The 23980-nt window shown below is 40.2% G+C and overlaps 1 protein-coding gene across 15 annotated transcripts in view; it reads right to left on the reverse strand.

Moving 5' to 3' along the window:
* The window catches only part of NCAM1 (neural cell adhesion molecule 1), a 315556-nt gene that overhangs the window by 290584 nt on the left and 992 nt on the right, over nt 1–23980 (reverse strand). The window lies entirely within an intron of this gene.

Raw genomic sequence — 23980 nt, forward strand, 5'->3', positions numbered from 1 at the left:
GCGTCACTCACTGAGCCACATGAGAGATGACAGTGACCTAATCAGTCAGATGGTGGCAGTGGGGATGCAGATAAATATATGGATTACAGAGATGTTATGGGATTAGAATCATCAAGAATTGTTGATTCGTAAATTATAGGAAATAAGAGGAACTTGTCTACATATGGTGTAGAAGATGGATGAAAGGTTCCCCTGCGTGGAGGCCACTTTGTCTGCGAAAGGGAATCATAACACTTGCTTCACATATGGCCCCTGGAGTGAAAACACATATAAAGAAGGTAGTCTAGTACTTAAGGAAATGCACAGCAAATGGTAGCTGGCAGAATTAGTTTGCTCTTATAGCAGAATACTTTGAACAGAATAAGCACTCACATTGGTTGAATGATGACTGATTGAATGAATGAACAAATGAATAAGGATGAGTGCAAACAAAAGTAGAATGAATATTTCCCCTTCTGCTTCTACCCTGCCTAACTTTACAATAAAGATCACAAAATACTAAGTGGATAGTTGACAACAGGAAGCACTTTTATTAAGGTATAATAACTGTGAGGACTTAACTAGTTCTTATCTTTATGGATACATACTGAAATACAGATAAAATGTTATAATATTTGGGATTTCCATTAAGTATGGGATGGGAAGGAAGAGTAGGAAGTACAAAGGAAATAAAGTAGGACTTAAGTTGATAATTATTAAATTTTGGTGATGGGTATATGGGAATCATATTAGTCTAATTTTGTGTTTGATTGAAAAGTACATGGTAATTGTTTTTGTTTCTGTTTTTCCCCTCAATCACAACAAAGTTAACCCACAACCTCTGGCAGAACACCAAGTCATAAGACATTTAATTGCCATGCGGAAAAAATAATATTCAAATCTTCTGGATCACCAATGAGGATATGACAGTTATTAGATTAGAGTGTGGTTTTGTTATTCTTTATCTATTTCATGGAATGGGGGTAAGGCTTTTTTCATAAAATAGGTTTGAAGTATAGATTAGCATTTTAAAAACTGAATCACCTTATTGCTCCTTTACTTCGTTCAATCCCATCCATCTCCCTGCTTTGGGTTTGACGAAATACGTATCCGATGCTTCTCACTCATCTTAATGCCTAGACACACACTTACTGAGATGCCTGCTTCCAGCTCTCCTCCACTGTGTGCCACTCCTCGTCTCAACGTAGGGCCTTACCCACCCTACTTGCTCTACATGTTTGCTCTGCCTGGCACTCCCAACCTGCCCCTGTGCCTGGCCACTTCCTCCCCATACTTCAGGTCTCATCATTAATTTCATGCTCCCCGAATGCCTTCCTGGACCCTGAGACTGTGTTGAGTGCCCTTCTTATGTTCTTGGAGCGTCAGTGTTCATGCTAATGGTTGTTCTCTCCTAAACGCTCCTTACCAAAAGGGGGCTCAAGCACTGTGAGCTAGAGGACAGCTGTAGTCCTTCCAGCAACATCTCTCAGTTCTCTATGAAAACTTAAATCCATCTCCTCCGCTCCAGCCCCTCTGCCAGTGCCTGCACCACCCATGAGTCACACCACCATCCCCTACCTAAACTTTTTCAAGGGCTTCTCAATGCCGCCTTCCTTAGTTCATGCCCCATTTTTCTTTCCTTTTGCTTTTTTTGTTTGTTTGTTTGTTTGTTTTTGCGGTACGCGGGCCTCTCACTGTTGTGGCATCTCCCGTTGCGGAGCACAGGCTTCGGACGTGCAGGCTCAGCGGCCATGGCTCACGGGCCCAGCCACTCTGCGGCATGTGGGATCCTCCCGGACCAGGGCACAAACCCGCGTCCCCTGCATTGGCAGGTGGACTCTCAACCACTGCGCCACCAGGGAAGCCCTTCCTTTTGCTTTTACTATAATACATAACATAAAACTTGTCATTTTAATCATTTTAAGTGATGCATTAATTATATACATAATTTTATGCAACCATCACCACTATCTATGTCTGAAATGTTTTCATCACCCCAAACAGAACATCTGTACCTATTAGACAATAACTACCCCTACCCCAAGCCTCTGTAATCTATTTTCTGCCAAGGACAGGGACTGTCTCTCTCCATGGATTTGCCTGTTCTAGAAATGTCATGGAAGTGGAATCATACAATATTTGTCCTTTTGTGTCTGGTTTATTTCACTCAGCAAAATGTTTTCAAGGTTCATCCATGTTGTAGTATAGCATATATCAGAACTTCACTACTTTTCATGGCTAATATTCCACTGTACATATGCACCACATTGTGTTTATCCATTCATCTGTTGATGGACACTGGGCTGTTTTCCACTTTTTAGCTATTGTGAATAGTGTTGCTGTGAATGTTGGCATAGAAGTATCTGTTTGAGTTCTTGTTTTCAATTCTCTTGGGTTTACTCCTAGTCGTAGAATTGCTGGGTCATACGGTAATTCTATGTTTAGCCTTTTGAGAAATTCCCCTTTTGATAAACATAAAACTCTCACACCTACCTCAAGACCATGGTATGCTGCTTCCCTATCCCCCACGTGAACTCTCTCCCTTGAGAACCATGCATCTCTAGAGAACATGCAAGAGCCTTGGCCCAGCTGGCAAGACTGTCCACAGTTTGGCCTCTTGTCTCCCTTTGCTGTCTCATCGTCTTCCTCTCCTTGGTCTAACCCTGGTGAATCCGTGTGACTTTCAGAGGCTACGCCTCCATGCCCTCTCCTTCTCTTCCTTCGCCTACTCTCTTGGAAGAAACTGTCCAAGTCTCCTTTCTCGATCTTCTCGGGTCTCCCACAGCACCATCTCTGCACCAAGAGGGCAAAAATTACCACCACTCTGAATTGTTCAAGAGGAGAAAATCCATATTGGCCTCTCTCAGCTCACAGATGCTGCCATCAGCCAAGCCTACATCGTATAAAAGCTCAAGGAAGTCTGGAAACAAAACTTTACTGGCATAAAATTTCAAGGTCAAACAGATGGCGGTGGGTTACCCAAAGGAAGTTTCATCTATTTAGTGTAATAAAATGCTAGCATAAATATGTGCTATTGATCTTTAATATGCTACTAAATACCATATTTAACATTTCATTTGACTGCTAATGTCTCAAGGAAGGCGATTATGTTTTTCTAATGTAAGCTTTTTTATTTTGAAATATGATACACAGAGAATAATGCATTGCATGAAAACATACGGCTTAATGAATTAATATAATTCAAATATAATTCAAAACTCAAGAAACCACCACCTAGTTCAAGACACAGAATGTTGTTAGACCCCCCAGAAGGCTTGCATGTGACCCTCCCCAATGACAACCCCTTCCCTTCAGGCAGTTATCTTTAAGGGGGTCTATATCTTTAAAAAATAAAGAGCTCCATCCTAGTCAGGCAACTGAAAGCTTATGAAAGAATAAAGCAATGTTCAAACTTTTATACCACGGAGTCTCATGCTATGTCATCAACAGATGTGTTGGGTGATGCTTAGTTTCATAGCTCTATATTTTATACCATCTTTTGTTTCATCTACCAAAATTAATTTTAATAAAATAACAAATTTCTCTTTGGCTTTCATAGATTCCACTGGGAAAAAAAAACTCTGGTTCATTTGTTTCCCTCCAAATGACAGCATATGCCAGCTGTGTGTGTGTGTGTGTGTGTGTGTGTGTGTGTGTGTGTGTGTCCGCTTTATTGAGATATAATTCACATATCATACAGTTAACCCAAATGGACTATACAATTCAATGTTTTTAGTATATTCACAGTTGTCCAACCATAATCACAACCTGTCTTATTTTAAAACATTTCATCACCCCTCCCCCAAAAAACCCATACACATCAGCAGTCACTTCCCGTTTCCCTCCAACCCTCCAGGCCTAGGCAGCCATGAATCTATTTTCTATCTTCATGGATTTTCCTATCCTGGACATTTCAGATAAATGGAATCATACAATATGTGGTCTTTTGTGTTTGGCTTCTTTCACTTGGTATAATGTTTTCAAGGCTCATTCACGTTATAGTATATATCCTTCATCCTTTTTATTTCCGAATAACACTACATTGTATGGATACACCACATTTTCTTTATCCATTTATCAGTAAATGGACATTTCCGTTGCTTCTATTTTGTTAATGGTTCAGTGTTCTTTTTTTTAATCTCCCTATTTTATTTTTTTAATATTTATTTATTTGGCCATGCCAGGTATCTTAGTTGCGTCATGTGGGATCTTTAGCTGTGGCATGCAGGATCTTTAGTTGCAACATGCAAACTCTTAGTTGCAGCATGTGGGATCTAGTTCCCTGACCAGGGACTGAACCCGAGCCCCCAGCATTGGGAGTGCAGAGTCTTAGCCACTGGAGCACCAGGGAAGCCCCCAGTTGCTTCTATTTTTGACTATTATTAATAATGCTGCTATGAACCTTTGTGTACAAGTTTTGGTACAGACGTATGTGTACACTTAGAAGAGTGAAACTGCTGGTTCATGCGGTAACTTTATTTAAGATCTGCCAGGTTACTTTCCAAAGGAGCTGCACCGTTTTACCTTCCCACCCGCAGTGTATGGTGGTTCCAATTTCTTCACATCATTGCTAACATTGTTATTATCTGTCTTTAAGTATACTTGATTGATTTACAGTATTATATTAGTTTCAAGTGTACAGCACAGTGATTCAGTATTTTTGCAGATAATATTCCAGTATAGGTTATCGCAAGATAATGGCTATAATTCCCTGTGCTATATAATATATCCCTGTTGCTTATCTATTTTATACATAGTAGTTTGTATCTCCCCATACCCCTAATTTGTCCCTCTCCCCTTTGGTAACCAGAAGTTTGTTTTCTATGTCTGTGAGTCTGCTTCTGTTTTGCATATACAGTCATTTGTATTATATTTTAGATTCCACATATAAGTGATATCATGCGGTATTTGTCTTACTCTGTCTGACTTATTTCACTAGGCATAATATTGTCTAGGTCCATCCTAGTGAGTGTGAAGCAGTATCTCATTGTGGTTTTGATTTGCATTTCCCTGATGGCTAATGATGCCAAGTATATTTCCTGTGCCTATTGGCCACTTTTAGATTAGCTCTGGGTTTTCACAGATGCCTTTTATCAGACTGAGGTAGTCCTTCCTATTGCTAGTTTATTGAGTGCTTATATCATGAAGAGGTGTTACACTTTGTCAAATGCTTTTTCAGCCTCTACTGGTCCCACTTTTTCAAACTACATCTTGGCTCCTGACATTCTTTAGAATAACAACCCAAACACACACTAAATGTGTCTATGAAATATTCTGCATGAGCCCCAATTAAACACAATTTCCATATACATGAATATTTTAGGAAGCAATTCAAATAAAATAAATGGTATCATCAGAGGATCTGTGTTCAACTGTCAAATAACCAAATCTGTACAATATTAAAGAAGGCAATAAAAAGGACTTACACTGAAGCCAAATACACCAAAGGCAAGTAAAACCTGCGTACAACTTTTTAAATCAGTTAACCACCTGCTAATATTCAACAAAACCATTTAGAATAATAAGTTTTGTCTCTATGATTACACATAATCATTTTGTCAAAAGATGTGTACACAGATAATGGCACATTCCCTCCCTTGTAAAATTCAAAGTCTAATTGGGAACGCCATAGACTGTGCAGAATTTTTTTAAAGATGCTAAAAACAAGTAAAGGATACTAAACCAGCCTAAAGTAACAGACCTCCAAAATAACTAATGTACATGTCAATGTTCTGGAAACTATACTGGCTCACGAGGCTGGTGCCAGCTAGAACTGAGTAGAATTAGGAGACCAGGAAAAGGCTTCAGGGAGATGTGTTTGACCAGGGAAGGAGAGAAACACAGATGAACTAAAAGTAGCTCACCTAATAATGAGATCTTATTAAGAGAAAGCCTCAATAACATTAAGAACATTTCTGCTGCTTATTCTCAGTGTTTATTTTTAACCAATGAGTCTGAAAATACAATGAAGCAAAGATGCCATTATTAAAATAATTTCAAAGAAATCACTTAAAATCAATTTGAGGGGCAAATTATATCTGCAAGGTGTTAACTAAATAACATATTTTCTCAAAAAAATGCTACTACATAATTCACTTAATTTTATACTATGTATCTCTACCCTACACCCCAAAACATAAACACTAAGATGCAGAGGTTTTTTGGTTCATGTTTAATTCCCCTGAGATTTCCAATATTATAAATATCGCCAAAATCTCAATTTAACTCTTTTGGGATTCAGAACAAGTTCTTGGAAAATTACAGAGACCTACAGGGGCATCGGTTGCATCCGAGGAAGATGAGGCCTCTCCTCTTCACCCCAATGTTCAGGATCCTAACCCACTGGGATTGCACCACATGAAATGCAGTGGGCAAAAGGGACTCTTCTTCCACAAAACACTGCACTAATTCTCCAGCATTCAGCTTCTCCACTTGAATGGAATAAAAACCCTTTTGACAACAACAATTACAATCCCCCCATTTTTTTCTCAGGCACACTATTGGACTTCTTGGTGCATGCACAATGCAAATAAGGCAAGCTTCCTTTCACAGAGTGATTAATATGCAACGACAGCCTGCTTTTTTAGGAGGATGTGAAGAACCACCAACAAGCTTTTCTAAACCCAGAGGTTTCTACAATTATTTCCACTGTTTATTTTTAAACAGATTACACAATAACAATAACGCCAAGTGCTTTAGCTCTAATTTGCCAATATTTTGTAAACAATGACAATTTAGATTTTGAAACTTTTTGTATTATATTTAAGTCTATGGTCAACCATGGATGCCAAGATATTAATTTTTTTCCCCCAAATCTAGGAAACTCACTTGTGTGAAACAGGATTCAAGCTATACCTTCTTTTCAAGAAACAGCACTTCATATTTTGTTGTTGTTTTTTTGGGGGGTTTTTTGTGTGTGTGTGGCACGCGGGCCTCTCACTGTTGTGGCCTCTCCTGTTGCGGAGCACAGGCTCCGGACACGCAGGCTCAGCGGCCATGGCTCACGGGCCCAGCCGCTCCGCGGCATGTGGGATCTTCTCGGACCGGGGCACGAACCCGTGTCCCCTGCATCGGCAGGCGGACTCTCAACCACTGCGCCACCAGGGAAGCCCAGCACTTCATTTTTAAATAGCAAGACCTGACTGGCATATACCTTTGGCAAACTCGTGATTTTAAAAATTTATTATAAATTCCAAAATAAGACTAAGAAATTACATTTTAATGGTAACCCATCTAACTTATATGTGTGTGCCTTTATAAAACTTATGATTTTTACAAACTATTGTTAAATTCAATATAAGGCTAAGGCTATGTTTTGATAGAAAATTAAATGGAATTTGTTCAATAAAACAATATCACAAAGAAAATGGAATCTACAGATTACATACATACGCACATTTAATCTCAAAATAATTTAGGAAGCATTTCTAATCACATGTTTCCTTGGTGACTTCTACCAAAGTTTCCAAGAAAATGCAAACTAGCAGATATAATATTAGACTTTCCTTACTAAAAATTTTACTTGTGTCTCTTTTTTGGGGGGGTGGCCTATCTCCATCTACCTAGTGTCAGGAAGAGATTCCAATCATACAACTACTTGACTTTCCCGCCTAATATTTCAAACAAAAAAAATCATCAACAACTCAAATGTTTTGCTCTGGATATGAATCTTTCTATTCAATGTATTAAACGTCAAAATGTAAATTTGATTTTTATGTTTATTTTTTTAAAAACCTCTATAGTTAGAGTTTTAAGACACGATGTTATATATGGATGAGACTTTTGGTTTCAAACTGAATTTCAGTCAAAATATTTCAAAATTATATGTAGGTCAATACTAATTACGGCCTAAATCAAATCCATCTTCTTACCAATAGACCCAAATCCCAGGGCATGTGATGACAGGACAAGAGGAGTTGATTGTGACACCTGCATATCATCAGTTTTCTTCTAGGATAGATAAGAGCATCATTTCAGGGACATCAGCAAGTCATTCAAGTTGTTTCCTTGTGAAGTTGGAGTGTCTAGCTAGTGCAAGTCCCTTACCTGCCCAGATTCTCCAGACATCACCAGATACGTAACCAACCCCATATTTATCACCACCATATTCACTGTAGGTTTACACTGTTTTCTTCTTTTGTACCTTTAAATTCCAAGTTAAGAAGTTTGTAGTTACAAAAGAAACAGACGAATTTATTTGTTCTAGTCTATAAGTAAATAAAAAGATGAAAGTGAAGACTAAATTAACAGTGGAACTCCTCATTTTAAATCTCTCCTGTTGAGTTAGTTAAAAGAGAATACAATTTTAAACCCACTCATTACAAACAAAAAGTTTAATATTTAGAAACTCATACCTACATTGTTAAAATAATTATACATACTTATAATTTATGTTTGCTGAAAATATACCGCACTAAACACTGATTGTTATGGTATTTAAATAATACAATGTAAATGCCCGAGGTTGTCTGTGATAGCTATTCTCTTAATATTGAACAGGGCAGCAAAAATATAACAGAGTAATATATCGATTTACCTCCCAGTGACTTCAAAATTGTCTGGTGTAAATATCTCTAGAAAATCAAATAATAAATGATTATCCAGGTTTCTTATTTAGATACAAAACTACTCTCCAATACCTAAATCAATTAATGTGTGAAATCTTTATCTTCTAAAAAATAATGCCTAATAATGGCTGTGAAGAACTATAAACCATAAATATATTCTTTTATGAGAAGGGAGGAAGGGGAATGAACGGTCTGCATGACCAGTTATCTTAATTGAGCCTGACCAGTAATTTAAATTCTGATTCCAAAACCAATTTAGCTGAAAATGACCTCAAACTGTAATCAAGGGCAGTTAATGGACTCATTTTCAATCTCTTATCTTCAAAGAATATCACACAATGTCCCTTTTTTGCTTCATTATGACAGATGGTTTTCTTGGATGAAAGTTTTAAATTTTAAACATGTCATGAGTAACTTTAAGTTACATACACAAAAGGGAAAATCTGAGAAAGGAATAAATAACTCTCGGTTATCTTTTTTCTGACACTTCAAGGTTGTCTTTGGTGTCATTCCACAGGAATAAATACTACAAATGTAACCAAAAACAGTTCAGAAAGTAGTTTAGAATTTTTTACGAAACTACTGAATTCATTCATCTTAGACAAACTACACAGAACATAGTAGTTATTCCGTAAGTACTAAATTAAGTGAATGTTTCTGCTACCCAACAAGTCTGGGACACAGCCATTTGCAAATGTGTTCATGAAACTGCTCTTATTCTGGTTCGCAGCATCACTGCCAAGCCCATGTCTTTATATCCAAAAAAATGTGGGAGCTCAGGCCACCCTGGCATCTTCTGAGGGCTCCTTAGTTCAGAAAAGGTTCTTCAACGATCTGAGACAGGCCCTAACTCCCTGAATTGTCAACTCCCTTGAAGTTGCCTTAACATTCATCTTCTTAAGTCTGTGCCTTTGACGCACCCCTGGAGCCTTTACCTTTTCCTTTAAGAACTGTGCAAGCTTCTTCCAATCTCAAAAATTCCATACTAAACCATGTGAGATAAAAGATTTCAAAAATAGGCTTTGACTTGTACCAATTATGAACACTGAAAGAGACGGGTCACCAGAGGGTTCTCACAGTCTGCTCCAAAATTAAAACTCACAATTCTTCTCTTACCACACGCCTTCTCACACCACTAACTTCAACCCAACACACACACACATGCACACACACACACACATACCCCATAGGAGGGTTGCAGCCATTTATCTTATCTCCCATCCTGCACTCTTCCTCACGCCAGTAAAAGACTGCATTTTTATTAATGGAGAGTTAAATCACAGGGACTTTGCTCTTGGGGATACCAGGCATTGTTGAGGGCAGAATGCCCCACTGCAAACTGGAGGATTAAATGAAATCTTGACAACTGAATAAAATACCCCCAAACCATTTCTCCCACTCAGCTTAGAGAAAAAGAACAGTCAGAAGACTTATACCCTATAATTTGCAAAATGTTGGATTCTCTTCAGCTGATCAGCACAAGACAAAACACAGGTACTAATGAGTGGATGCAGACGTCCCCCACCCAAGGGACCAGATCTCTGCAGAATCACTCTGCAGTGAAGCCCACCCACATGGAGCTTCCCCACAGCTTTTCAGTGTCTCACCCTTAATTACCAATAGACAGCCAGGGACCATTAGAATTTCAGAAATGAAATGAGACGATATGAAACACAGCAGAGATACTAAACCCAACAATAAAGAGGAATTCAAAGGAAAAAGAGACAATACAGGAAGCAGAAAAATTTTCTAAAATACTCAGCAATATAAAGATTATTGCATCAAGAAACAAGACGAGGGTGCTACCAAAGAAACATCAAGACCGCATAAAAGCTCTTAGAAATTTTTACTATATGCTTATATAGTTATGTGTTTTATATGGTATATATGTCAGCTGAATATAAAATTCAATAGAAATATTGGCAAAAAACTGAGAAAACCTCCCAGAAAATAAGGGATGGGGCCTGGTGAGACAAAGAAATGAATAATAAGAGATAGAAGATAAGAAAAGTCAGATAATCAATCCAATTTCTGAATAAGAGTTCCAGAAAAAGAAATTAAAAAGATATGAAAATAGCAAATAAATGAGGTAGGACCATTTCTCTGCACTGAATGACATGAATTTCCAGGCTAAAATGGCCCACTGAGAATCTATACCAATAAATGAAAACAGACCTACATCAAGGCACATCATAGTGAAATTTCAGAACACTATAAAGAAAAGATCCTAAAGTCTTCTACAGGAGAAATAAACAAGTTTCATACAAATTATCAGGAATTAGAATGCACTGGCTTTCACAAATGCAACACAGAAAGCTAGAAAACCTGGAGCAACACCTCCAAAACTCTCAGGGAAAACAATTTCCAATGTAGAGAATTATGTATCAGGCAAATATAAATTAACTGCCACCAGCCTAGAAAACTTATAGTCTAGACTGAAAAAAAAGGGTTAGGTCTAGGATACATGTCTGAGAGGAAGAAAAAAGATAACCATGTTTTAACATATTGAGAGGGGATATATACTTCAGTTTGAGAACCTGACCATGAATTAATGATGGGTATGTAGAAAACTAAGCTAAAGAAAACTGAGGCCATAATAAACTCCAAAAAAATCCAGAAAACTGTAGAAGGAATAAAATCATAGCATACATCAAGGCTCAGCTGTGAAAAATATTTACTTGGTCATAATAATGTAAACATTAAAGATTGGTTTAACCAAAAATAGAAAAAATGCTATATTGGGAGGCCAAGGTAAAGGAAGTAGGAGGTGGTGGGCAGTGCGTACAGGAAAAAGTCAATAAATAATACCTGAGACTGAAAATTAAGAAAGTATAAATATGGAGATAAAAAACGTGGAAACAGCTAAAGGAGTAGAAAGTGGTTACTTTAGGGGAGTCAATGGTTGGAGGCGTAAGAAGGAGTAGAAAGGGTTGGGGAAGGGGACTAATGTTTTTTGTTACAAGTCTTATAAAACTGACTGTTTTTTTTTTGTCATTTGTTTTTTGTTTTTTGTTTTTGTGGTACGCGGGCCTCTCACTATTGTGGCCTCTCCCGTTGAGGAGCACAGGCTCCGGACGCGCAGGCTCAGCGGCCATGGCTCACGGGCCCAGCCGCTCCGTGGCATGTGGGATCTTCCCGGACCAGGGTACGAACCCGTGTCTCCTGCATCGGCAGGCGGACTCTCAACCACTGCGCTACCAGGGAAGCCCAAAACTGACTTTTTAAACATGGACATTTCATTCTGCTAAAAGTAAAAAACTCAAGAGAGAAGGGAGGCATGACAACCAATTAAGTCCAATTGCTTGACTAGTTAGGATCTTTAATCTCAAGATATATTTAGTATAACTTAGCAGAGAAGAAACAAACTAGCTGACCCACCTTATCTTAATGGTAAATAAATAGCTATGGGCTTCAAGCCAAGCTGAGAAGCCAAACAGTATAACGAAGTCACTTTATAAGAATGAAATATGAAATCTCCTTTGTCCTAAATCCTTGGGGATTAGAATGTGTCATGAGTAGATTTTCCAGATGAGTAACACTAACTACATTGCCTCTTTCATTCCAACTTGCCATTGGTGAAGATAATGGTACCTACGTTTGTTTGATTTATTTTTCCAACTATATGGAAAAACAGTCTTAACTCCTTTAGCACCTAGTACAGAGCTGAACACTAAAGACACATGCTCAAGAACTGTGTCCATATAATTGTTGCCTGCTGCTTGAAAATGAGGTTTAGTCATAAATAGGCATTATTTATACTACACTGTGTTAGAGACATGCCCTTGGCATTTGTGTTGTATAGGGCTTCCTTTTAAGCCAAATACTAAATGGCTAAGACTGACATGCTTTTTTGTGTTCTTGAGTCTGATTCATAATTTTTCCGTCCATTCAAAGTTACTACATCTTCTTACCATCAGTGTACCTGTACCTAGTGGTCATGTTTCATTTGATTCTAATCTGAATCTAGGAATCTTTATAAATGTGGTAGAATCTAGGAAATTAATTAAGAATATATGGGCTCTTTGTGAATAAAGGTTTAAGGGCTTTTAGGGCTTCCCTATGAGTCAAGTGTGTACAATTCAGTGCATGGGCTTTGGGGATGTGTATTTTGGCTATCCAGAGGCTGAATTCCTTCACTTCTTCACTCTTTCCCTTAATTCTTCATTCTTCATGTTCCAAAAAATAAAGGTTACCAGACAAATGATTTCCATATTAATCAAGTATCACCAGTAGGTTCTTTATCAGCAACCATTACTTCAAATATTATGGCTCCACCATTGACAGATTTAACATTAACTCTATGCAAATAGAATCTATATAAACCAATCTGTGTTTTAAACTTCCACTTTTCTCAAAATCAAGATGACTTTGCTTTCATGGAAGGTAAAGCAGCTAAGCAATGAGCCACAGCGTTTCCAACTCAGTTGCAACTCACGGTGAGTTCAATGCTGAACTCTCAGAGGATGAAAAATAAATGGAAAATTTGTGATTCTAATTATAATCAATATCTAAGTCCAGCACTAACTGTACACCCCTTCACTGTGAACTTTAGCAGAAAGAAGGGAAATGGGGGAAAAATGACTGAGTTTACTATGTGCCAGACAGTTGTATAAATTACCTCATTTTGTCCTCACAACAGCCCTTTTAGGTGGGTATTATTATCCCTGTCTCACACATAAATAAACTGAGTGTTGGAGAGATTAAATTACTGGATCAAGGCCATGGACAGCAGGAGAGCCACCTTTCAAAATCAAGTTTGATATAAAAGACCTACAGAGAGCGCCCTAAAATATGCACTGCCGCTAAAACACCAAAAAGAGATGCTAAATTAAGAAAGGAAGATATTGGGGGGGGGTGGGGAGGAAGGTCCAAGAGGGAGGGGATATATATTTATACATATAGCTGATTCACTTCGTTGTACAGGAGAAACTAACACAACATTGTAAAGCAACTATACCCCAATCTAAAAAAAAGGAAGATAATTTATAACTATAACTTAAATCAAAGTGTTTGTATTGAATTTAGATCTTCTCATGCTCAGGATAGCAGATCTTTAAGGTTTCCATTTGTGCCCTAAATCTAAACATCATACAGCAACTGCAGCTTAAGTGGTGATGGGCAGTCTCTCATGTGGACAGAATGGACACTTGCAGATGAAATATGAATAAAAGAACATTAGAAAAGTGGTCAATCTCAACCATTTCCACTCCTTTGCTGATCTGATCAAAGCAACGCATCCAATATGTGACAGGCAGAACAGACTTCAAAAGATTTTGCATGAAAAGTAATGACTAATGGGCATGGGATTTCTTTGGCAATAATAAAAATGTTTTGAAATTTTTTAAAAGGTAGGTGCATTGCCTCGCCAACCTCTTCTGGCTCTCTCCCTCAGTGTGCAGGTACATGTGCCCAGATGGCCCTCAGCTTAAAGCCTTCCCAACGAACACCTCTTCTCCCCTTCATTTTGGTCAAGTGCCCGGGATATCAGCTCTTACTCAGTCTTTGATTCTAAGAACTTGAATTTCACCATCCAGCTGAAATTATTCTAAGATCACCACTCTCCTCCAAATCCAAAGATGCTGCTTGAGTCTCATCCTCCTTATACTCTTACCCACCTCTTTTTTATTGCACTATTTGTTTTGCAATCTGAACATAAAGCTCATTAGAGAAAGCTCAGATAGTATAAAAATTAATCTTCTTCCAGTCTTAAGAAGTGAAAGAGATTTTTTAAAACAAAATTGGGATCATGCTTATAAATACTATTTGTTTCCAACTCTTCCACTTAACATTATCATCCTTCTCTTACCTAGGCATTCATACCACGAGGCTCTGGTTACCTTTTTTTGTTCAATATCACTTTCTAAATTATGGACAAGATATCATTCTAGATGCTACATAAACACAACAACATAAATACTTCAGGTGTGATAAAGACTCCACAATGTACGTGTTCTAATTCATGGTGTTTTTCTCTCCACCAAAAGAGGATAAAAATATAGACTACTACGACTCTCAGTCTTCTTGGTCTCCTTAGCTGGGCTTCCTTGCAAACACCCAAGTAATGTACCTCATCCACGCTAAATCCTTCCTTTACAACCTCCTTCAGAGCTCACTTACACTGAGAAGAGTTCCAATCTCTCCTGGTGCACAGGTAATCTTTATCCTGCCTCGACAATCTTAGCCACATTTCTGGCTTTAAATGCCACCTGGTATTCCCAGTTGTCTTTTCTTTCTCCACTAGACAGTAAGCTCTCTTGCTATCAAGGAATTGTACTTGAGAGTTTGGGGGTTTTGTTTTACATCTGCAGCTAACAGATTTCGGAGATGCTCAGTAAGTATTTTCACTGTCACTACTTCTCTTCTCGTTCTCCTCCAAAACCCATTAAATCTCTATCCTGTCCCTTCTCTGCACTACAGATAGTTTTACCTTTTCTCTAGTCCTATATTCCTCCATCTATGAGGATTAGCTTTCTAACTTTTTTGACCTGAGTCATAACATGATATATGTTTTCCATCACAACCGGGTCAACAAAAGTTTAACAAAACAATACCTACCCTCACTACATAAGACATACTCTCTTTTCTATTCTATTCCATTCCTTCTTTCTTCCTTTTATTCCTTCCTTCTTTTTAATGCTAGTGGAAGCCAACTGAATAGATTTCACCACCCACAACCTGCATACAAGTTAAGACACTAGGATGCCCAAATTTTTTCTAAAACCTAATGCGTATAAAACTGAGGTTATCCATCTTTCATCCAAGGTAACCCCTCTTCTCAATTCCCCGTCATACTGACAGTACCATGATTATTTCATTACCTTGGGTTTGTAGCTTAAAATTATTTCTCTCTCTCAGTCAGCTACCATTTTGGACCTAACATCTACCTCTTCTGGTTGATTTGTCATCTCCAACATGTCAGCTGTGTGTGTCCTTTTTATCCTTATCCAAAGCCATTACAAGTGTATCTGTTCTTTAAAATATATCGCAGTTGGATTTCTTTAACAAGCCCCTCTGATATATAGAATTTAATTTTTATAAGACTTTTCAGCTACACGTCTATTAATAAAAGGTAGAGTTGTGAAGTGTTTTGGTTTGCAGTGCATTCACATACATTATTTTATTTGCTTCTCCTACTCAAATGAGGAAATTACAGTTCGAAGATATTAAGTGACTCACACAGATTCTCTAGGCAGTTGGTGGCAGAGAGAAATCTTGAACCCAAATCTTTTTAATCTAAGCCCAACAGTTCATTTCCCCACATACACATCTTCCTACCCCATCAAGCAAAAGACTTTCATTAGACTTCACTGGCCTTCAAAGCGGCTTCAACTGGCTCTCCTATCTCCTAGCCTCTGGGTCCTCCATCATCTAGCTGATTTTTCATAATGCAGCAAAAATCCTTTTACCAACTCATGATTTTGTCCAGCCACTATAGTGGCTGCCGCATAAAACCAAAACTCCCCTTAAGGACTGCAACGATCTCTATTGATTTGCTCCTACTTAATTCTCTGCTGATTCCTAGCTGGCAACAAACACACAGCCTAGCACAGCAGACGTTCAATTGCTGTAGTTGACTATACTCTTAAATATTTTTTAAATGATTTCTCTTACATCTCCAGCAGCACCCTCTCCTTTGCGCAGCATTTAAAATTTTAATAAGATTTGTCCCAATATCCAATCTGCTTTCGCTGCTCTTCAATACCAATAATTCTCTAGCTAGATGCTTCTCCTCCTACAGAGAGCTGGGTCCTTCCTCCTCTTATTTATCCTTATGTCCCCGGAGCTTCAGATCAAGTACTAGCTCTGCCACATCTTTTTCCAAACATTTAAACCAACCAAGACAATTTTTGCCTTTCCGAACAATTCTCACAATTATTACCCGTCTCCTTCCTTCTAGGCACTTATTCACATAGTACCTTTCAGGATTAAGTGTTTGAACAAAGTAAGTGGTTTCTCCCCAGCCATCTGAAAGCCTCTGCAGGCCTGGTATAACTTGCTTAAATGTATTTTGTTTTTCCCCTCAGCCTCCAGCACAGAACTCTGCACATCACATTCACAGCACACCTGTTTAATAAAGGTTTCAAATAAAACCTCCATGCAGGATGAACCTTTTAAAAGAAGGTATAGGTATATTGAGTACCTACAGCATATTACCTGTTTTACATATGTGATTTTATTTAAGCTCACCAAAATCCGTAAGGGAGGTGTCATTTTCTCCATTTTACACAGGGGAAGCGGGCTCAAAAGGGCAGCACCTTGCAGAATGTCAGTGACAGTGACCTCAACCTAGACCTGTCAGACTCCAAAGCTCTTGATACTGCCCTCCACCTACCACTGCCCCCCTCACTTCCATCAGATCGGTCAGCCCAGAAGCCAAGCAAATTCACATTTGCTTGGCTCGTATTCCAAGGCTATATGTATTCAAATTATCCTAACTTTAAAAAAGGATGAAATTCAGCCAACGAATGTTGTTATAGTCCCAGCTTCACCTGTGTAAATCACTTACCCCTTCTTAGACTCAGTTTCTATTTCAAGACCTAACACAATCTGCCCTTAGAGAACTGGTTTTTCTCCTCAAGTCTGGCCACTTCTCCCCAGGTACCCAACACTGTTCCCCAAACGTGACTGTATATATTCATATCTCCGTGTGTTGGTTCTGCTGAATCACCTCTTCTTCCTGTTCCATCCAGTGAAGGCAAACTGGTGCCCCACGCCCAGCTCAAGGGAGCCCCAAGCAGAGTTAATTGCTTCCTTCCTTGTGCTCCAATGGCATTTAATCCATGTCTCTATTTGTAAGTAGAGTATGTCTCTCCCCAACACTAGATGGTAAGCTCTAGAAGCAGAGGCATATCTTACTTGACTTCATAACCCAAAACTGAGCACAATTCCTGAAACTATTTGACCATCACAAGGTTTCAGGAAGGTTCACTGAATTAAGGAAGTCAGGAATATTTGTCGTGATTCAATGTTTGTTAAGTAGTCAATCAACCATGCCTTAAAACGAGAAGAGCGTCTGTCCTTCCTACTTCACAGAGAGTTCTTTAAACGTTACCTGCTCACTCACTCAACTACCCAAAGAAAGATTTCCCCCCCGATAATCTCTCATAGCACCCTTCTCCTTTCCTTAGTTTTTAATCAGAATATATAATTATAAAGATGTGTGTGAATTACTTTGCTAATGTCTATATTCCTCCACACTATTAGACTAGAAGCTCTACATAGGGATGATGTACGTTTAGGTAACAGGGATGATGTTATGTTTAGTCTACCACTGTATTCCTAGCACCCAACACCCAATAAGTGCTTGATAAATATTTACCGAATAAAAGATATGAAGATTAAAAGATATAATGCGTATCAAACACTCTGTGAATTGTACAGTGATGATTAAGACACACTTACTGGGATTATATATTCAGTTTATTCCCTCTTTGATAGCTAAACCTTCAGTCTCTTCTCCAGTATCATATGCCTTTAGCTGGCAAACCTCTTCCTGCCTCACCAATAGGGCACTTATGTTTGACTCATTTGAATAATAATACCAATTACCTTATTTTATTCCAGTTTGTAATTTACAAAAAATATCAGCAGTGAGACATATTAAATCACCTCAGATCTCACCTAAGATATTCTATAAAATAAAGGTCAAATAGCTTTTTCTTTTCAAAAATAACTTTGATTTTGATACATGGTTCTAATGTTCAAAGCAGCGCACAACATTTACAAGGTACGTGTTTAACACATTGGAACAATTAGCTTGTATTCTCAAGCGAGTGGGCCCAAGGAGACCAACACAGTTGCTATGGCAGGTCAGAAGTTTGCATGGGCTCCTCCGTTACACAGGGTCCTTCCAAGGCTCTGGGGGGGATGGGGACCTGATGACCTGTTCTAACGGTCGAAAGCAAGAGAGTACTGAATTTTCCTTAAAAAGGGCATTCAAAATTGTAGACCTTTTGGCCCCCATGAGACCCAGATGCATCCCTGTGCTAACGGCTTTCAACCTCATAAGGAGACCCTTTTCTCTCTGAAGTATTCATAAACCAACAAGACACGCAGGCATATTTAAAAACAGATTAAAAAAAAATCTAGTTCTCATCTTTGAAGTAGAGTTCCTATTACATTCTTCTTAAAGTCTGTCTAAAACAAGACCATTATGTCTGAATAATTATTTTTTCTAGACCCATATACATCCCTTTTTCTCCTTAATAAGCACAGCTCATGTGCATTCGAAAATATTCACAAGATCTCTACCAAGTAGGTGTTACGAATTTTCCCATTTCACAGAAGAGGAAACAAACTTAGAGAAGGGAACTGACTTGCCCAGGATCAAAGAGCTAATAAAGGGTCTGTGTGCCTGGGATTTCACCCTAGGGCCCTAGGCCGCTGGCCACACTTAATCTCTAGGCTCTCTTACTCACAGGGTTCCTTGACAGCAGAAATTAGGTCATCACGGTGCTTTGTAATTCCCCACAGAGCTGATGATAAAAAGCTGGCACTCAATATATTTGATGAAGTATTTAAGAGAATACCTATTGTAACCCAATCTCCAACAGTGTGATACCACTATGAATATTCCTAAATGGTGAGGTAATCAGATCTCTCAGGAATGATACAGGATGGAAAACAGGGCCAGATGTTGCCAGGGTTTGCAGCTCCAAATCAAAACTACTCAGGGAGAGTATCCAGTGGAATACAAGTTGTACAGAGGCCTTTCAAGTCATACCAGTGAGGCAATCTTTGAATTGAAAGGCAAGCATACTTACATATATCTGAGAGAAAACGAATGCCTAACAGGTTTATTAAAATCTTTTTTTAAATCAAAAACACACATACACAACATAGACCAAATGTCTTGTCCTTCTAGTATAGTTCTCTTTGAGTGATTGCCTGGAAGCTAAATTAATCCCGCAGGAAGGGAAAAGTGTGTCTACCTAACTGAAAACAGTGAACTCAGTGGCTGCATGCAGACGTGGCCGAACAGTGTGATACAATGAAAGTGCCCGAAAAGCCGCCATTTGGCACCCAGGCCAACATCAAAAGGCAAGGCCCCTAATGAGGATCTTCAGCCAAGAGACAGCATTTCAACACCGTGAAATAAAAGAGTGTAATGGCACCACTGGCAACGCCAAATAATTTACGTCCCTCTACATCAGCAAATGGTCTTAAAGTTTGGCACCAAGAGGTAATAACAAAAAGGGCTAGAGTTGACGTGCCTCTGACCTTCAGATTGACTTCGGCATTGCACTGCTCTACAGCAGTAAGTACATCTACCTGGATAATAGTTTCACTACATGTTTTTTTCATATGAAAAACTTGGGATCTCACAGAGACCTATTCACTAGGACTCGGAGAGGTCCTTGGGCATTCGCTCTTCCTAAGAGGCTGTCTCTGACAATATTGCTCAGAGACTCACCATTTGAAGAGATGTATAAAATTCTCCTCTGAATCGTATTATTTCTTCTTTTTTGACTAAAGGAATCTTAACCTTTAGTCTTCTTGATTCAAAGCTCAAAGAGCTATTATCATTACATGGCCTGTTGAGTCATGTTTTCAATTTCGTTTAATTTGTAACTCATTTTTAAGACTGGAAAAATGCTGCGTATAATTTCCTGTCACTTCTTTTAATGTTCCCAAAGTTTCTTAGCCTATATATCCGTTAGGTGACTAAACCGAAGAATCATCAGTTATGGAATTTACATTAAAATATTTATATTGACAGCATAAGACATGTGTGTACTCGGAAGCTCAATACTTAAATAGTGCAGGAGAGCCTTTTTAAAATGCCTTTGTCTCCTCCCAGGGTGACGGTTCCCAGACGACTGACGGGGGCAGGTGCCAGTCCCTTCTCTCCCCTCCCTGTCGATTGGTTCTGCTCTCCAGCACCACAAACCCGAGATCAGCAGGGAAAGTTCAAACCGTTCTTTAGCAACAGGTAGTCGATCACTTATTTTCCACCAAGACAGGAAGAACTGTCTGTAAAATATCTTTGGAGGTCTGCCAGCAGCACTGAAGTCCCTTTCAGTCTGGAAAGCAGCCCCAGTTCTGTAACTCTGAAGACCATAAACGTGGGGAATTCATCAAACTAATATTAAATAGAGGCTTTGTCGCCTTAAAAATTCAGTGCTTGGATCAGAAATTCCAAAGCCTGTATTTCAAGCAGTGTAAAGTTTACAAGATGCTGTCTGTAATTTACAAAACTGAGTTCTGCAGCAAATAAAAACGTCTGTCATGTCTAAAGATTAGTATTTGAATGACGAAATGGTGCTATTTTGAAAGGCAATTAAGATGTTGTTCCCTATTAAGAAAAAATATAGATTACTTACATTAAATGACATATTACCTATCTGAGGAAATCAATTAATGATAAATGTATTCCAAAGTAAAGCACTTATGCAAAACTCAGAATTCGGGGTTCCAGTGACTAATTTTTCTCTCTTCCTGCTGCCTTGACTAAGCACCTACAGTCCTTGCAAACAGCACACCCACACCATAATTTTTTTTTGGCAAACAATTAGTGCCTTAATTCTTGAACTATCAAGCTCGAGAAACAGTAACCACTTAAATCAACAAACCCTTAGTTTAATCAATCAGCATAGAGACTTGGATGAACCTCCTTTATTAAACATGCATGTGTCCTGCTGTTTTCTGCTATTTTAATATTATTTTTTAAAAAACAGACCCTGGGTAAATGTATCTGGAAAGAAATCATCAAGTTCAGTGTGTTGGGGGAAGACAGGGGGAGCTTCTTGAAAACTGACTCTAAAAAACAATGTTAAGTGTTAGACTAATGAAAACTTAGCCCCAGTTGGCAGATCTTTAGAATCTTTGTAGTGGGAATAGCAACTCAAGAGCTATTAAACACGTGACAGGCCAAGCATCCACAATGTCTGGATTTTATTCTCTTTTCGTTTAATTCTGTTGAATTTTAAATAAAGTTTAGGTTATTTTCAATATTTTAAAATATGCTAATAGTTGTTGAAAGAAAATTAACTTTTCGGTTTTTGGACAGAGTTGTAAAAGGTTTCCCACATTCTTAAATATGGCTTTATTACATTCCGTTAAATTTTGTTCAGAAAGATACATTACTGATATTAAAATGAAAACCAGTGAAAAAATATAGCTCACCATAACTGTATTCATAGCGAACTTCGCTGAAACATACCTTAATTCGTTTAGTAAATGATATTATATATACTATAAATACAGTGCAAGCTAGCTTTTGGGTAGCAAATGTGTTCTTTGTTCTTAATCTGATGCTACTTGTTAGAAAAGCAGTCCTGATCACTCCTTGACTCTTCCAAGTTAAACTGGCAGAGAGGATTATAAAATTATCAAATAAACGTATGACTTAACAACCATTCCAGATCATTCAATCAAACGATTTTTCCACAAAACATCTAAAACTGCAGTTAGAATAAACTCAAATTTGCTGTGTAATTCCACAACGTTTCTCTTTATTCCTAAGGAGCAGAAGACACCAAAATGACAAAGGGGCAGCAGACCTGATTCCTTTGGTATATTAAGGTGAGCACACCTTACATCTAAATTTTCATGTGAGCCCAGTGGAGCAGAGACTGAGCAACCATTGTCCCTGGAGACAACAGAACACTGCAGGCCAAACAACAACAACAACAACAACAAAACGTATGTGTGTGTGTTTTCGTTTTTACTTTCGTCCTGATCCTTTGACTTGAACTCTACATTTTTTTTAAGCTATGGTAAAAACAATACTTTAATGGAAAATTATTTCTCTTTGGAAAACCACTCAACTTCTTTCTTTTGTTAAGCAACCTTGTATGTGTTTCCCGTTCTGCCTTCTTCCCATCCTCACGTTACTAGGGCCAGGAACGAGGACGCTTTCCTTCCAGAGAACACCGGTCAGAATGCCACCCTTGCCTGGGCAGCCTTGAATATCCAACCTGGAATTCCCTGGGGATCCCAACACCAAGAGTTACACACATCACGACGCTGGAAAGGACGTCTGGTCGATCCCCCCTAAAGGCCTACCAAAGATCAGGTCTCTACCGTTACGCCCCCATCTAGAAGAGAGGACATCCCAGACACACACCCCCGCGTGCAGTGCGGGGAAATCGCGCCCGGGAATCCCACGGACACGATGGGAAAGGGCATGCCCGGGCGGGGGGCGGGATGCTGACCCGGGGACGGCCGGTACAGAGCGAGAAGCCAGCTGGGGTTGGCCGACCCCCCTCCCCCTCCCCCTCCCCCTCACGGGGTTCCTCACCACCCCTGCCAAGGCCCCGCCCCCGGCCCGCCCAGAGCTTCGCCCCCTGCCCACTGGTCAGCGCACGCGTGTCGGTGCGCCCAGCCTCTGCGCCCTCCCAGGCAGCACGCTTCGGTCTGGACGGTTCCGCGGGCGTGTGTGTGCCAGAGGGGCGGGAGGGATGCTCCAAGTCGGCGTGAAGGAGGCACGAGTGGGGAAGCACGGGCGGGCCAGACCAGGAGACCTCCCGGTAACCACCTCGACTCCATTTTATCTCCTCGGAAACTGGGCAGGCTGGGGACCCCGCCGCAGGGCGGGGTTCCTCCCGGCGTGGGGCGAGAGAGACCGTTACGCTGGAGCACCGGGAGACTGTCCTGGCAGCTCCCGGCCGCCACCCGCGCCGAAATAAAAGCCTCTCGCGGCTTCCCGCCCAGCCAGCCTCTCTCTGATTGGTCGCCATGGGAGGGACCCGAGTTAGCTGGAGGTGGCGGCGGAGCGCGGCTCTCGTGCCGCCTGGGGAGGGGTCGCGTTGGGTGCTCCCCGGCCCGCCCCGCGCGCTCCCCCACCCAGGTTCGGCCGTCTAGGGCAGCTCTAGCGGCAGCTGGCAGCGGCGGCCACAACACAGAGACCCCTCCGCCCGGCTTTCCTCGGGCGCTTCCCAGCACACGCCCCCCCACCGAGAATGTCTGCCCACCCCACCCAGCTCTCTCCGGTTCCTGTTCCTTTTCTTCCCCCTCCCCGTCCATCAGCTCCAAAACGCAAATCCTGGGGTGGGGCGGGGTGGGGTGGGGTGAGCAGCTGGAGGGAAGGGTGGGCACGCACTGAAGAATCTTCCAGGGAGGCCGGGATGGAAATACCCCAAATGAAATAAACCTCCCTCCCTGCCGCCAAGGTTTTATGGGCGGCGGCGCAGCCTCCGCCACCCGCGGCAGCATCACTACTGTCTTCCTCCCAGCTCCTATTGTTCGCACTTTGCCAGGGTCGGGAACCTCGCCCAAAGAAAGGAGACTGGGGCGAGGTGTTTCGGGCGGCTACCTGCCATTCTTCTCTCGCACCACGCAACATGGGGCTCGCGGTGCGTGTGAAGGCACACACGCGCACACACGCGCGCGCACACACACACCAGGCAGCCCCGATCACGCCCTCCTCGCCCTCCGCCCCTCCGCACTTCCTCCTGTCAAAACGCGGCGCTCGATCCTCCCATCCCTCTTGC

Source organism: Grampus griseus (assembly GCF_964374135.1).
Source record: "Grampus griseus genome assembly, chromosome: 8".
In the NCBI taxonomy this organism is placed as follows: domain Eukaryota; kingdom Metazoa; phylum Chordata; class Mammalia; order Artiodactyla; family Delphinidae; genus Grampus; species Grampus griseus.